The sequence below is a fragment of the Leptonychotes weddellii genome, chromosome 6 (genome assembly GCF_054177405.1).
Source record: "Leptonychotes weddellii isolate Sample4059 chromosome 6, ASM5417740v2, whole genome shotgun sequence".
NCBI classification, from domain to species: domain Eukaryota; kingdom Metazoa; phylum Chordata; class Mammalia; order Carnivora; family Phocidae; genus Leptonychotes; species Leptonychotes weddellii.
This window is the reverse complement of record NC_138374.1, coordinates 20,685,471-20,687,015: the sequence shown is the minus strand read 5'-3', so window position 1 is coordinate 20,687,015 and position 1,545 is coordinate 20,685,471. Positions and strand designations below refer to the sequence as shown.

The 1,545-nt window shown below is 35.3% G+C and overlaps 1 pseudogene; it reads left to right on the top strand.

Moving 5' to 3' along the window:
• The first annotated feature begins 1,068 nt into the window (after positions 1 to 1,068).
• The window catches only part of LOC115939827 (large ribosomal subunit protein uL11 pseudogene), a 52,001-nt pseudogene continuing 51,524 nt past the window's right edge, over positions 1,069 to 1,545 (top strand).

The following is a 1,545-nucleotide window of genomic DNA, read 5'->3' as shown; positions in this document are numbered from 1 at the left end:
TAGTATTCATTTGTGCTTTTACAGTTTATGATATTACAATCACTGCAGAATTTCAATTTCCTCAACTCAAAGTGGGCAATAAAAATATTTACTCAATCTCTACCTTAAAGGTTTGTTACATATGTAAGCTACCAGAGTGAATCTTCCCAGCAAGGATTGGCATTTAACTGAAAGCAGAGAACTAAACCCATATTTCTATTTTAACTATTTTAAGCTTTGTATGAGCCTGCGAAGATGGACTATTTAATCTTTTTGTCAATTTAAAAATCTATGCAAGCAAATGAGTAATAAATGTGAAGGGCACTGTATTGATTCAAATCAATTTGACAAACATTTATTGAGTAATTATTATATGCTGATCTGTGCAATAGGTACAGACTGTGACATGTTCCCAGATCTTGAGGTGTTCATAATCTTGAATGGAAAGAGTTTTATAAGGAAAATATATTAAGGAAATATACTATGTAATTCATATAATAAATTAGCATATAGATATGTGTATTTACACATATAAGTATATGTGTATATAATTTCAGGTGAAGATAAAGAATGGTTACACGTAGATGGGTAATGGGAAGAGGAGGTGGACATTCTAGCCAGTTCAGTCAGATGAGAATTCTGAAGCGGTAACATTTTAAAAAGACATAAATGAAATGAGGGGGTGAACCATGTGACAATGTAGTGGAATAGTGTTCCAGACAATAGAATAGCATGCTGCTGAGGTACAAACAAGTTGGTGTGCTCAGGAAACCATGAAATGGCCAGTGTAGCTGAAGCAACATGAATGGGGAAGAGGGCAGGAATAGTGTTCCAGGAAGTAACCCTTGACGAATAAGAAAGTTTTCAGTCATGGTAAGAATTTTGGATGAGGGTGCTAGTAAGAGAAGTGGTCAGAGTGCGCATAGGTTTTGAAAATAAAGCTTATGAAACATGCTGATTGGAGATGCATGTGAAATATCCAGGATGACATGCTGGTTTTTTACTTGAACAAGTCATTGAAAAGTCGAGCTTGAAATTTTATAGAAAGGGAAAATTTGTAAGAAAATTAGGGAGGTATGTTTGTCGAGGATGTATCAGAAGTTCTGCTTAGGACATGTTGCTATCAAGATGCCTATTAAACATTCAGTAGAATGTCGAATATGCAACTGGATGTTCAAGTATGGAGCTCAAGGGAGAGGTCAGAGCTAGAAATTAAACTGGAGAGTCATCAGCAAATACATGACATTGAAAGTCATCAGACTGAATGAAATCACCTTTGGAGTGAGTATAGAATGAAAATAAAGAATAATGAGTAACAAAGATTAAATGGCATTATATGCATAAAACAGAGACAGAAAGAGCTCAGTCAAAAATGACTTTAGGAGTTTTGTCATAGACAAAGTCATGATCTAGGAGGTTTAATATTATAAGTGATAGAAGATATGCACACATACACAGCATCCTAGGTCACAAATCAAGTCTCAACGGGAACCAAAAGATTGGGATCATTCCGTGCATATTTTCAGACCACAGTGCTTTGAAACTAGAACTCAGTCACACGAGGAA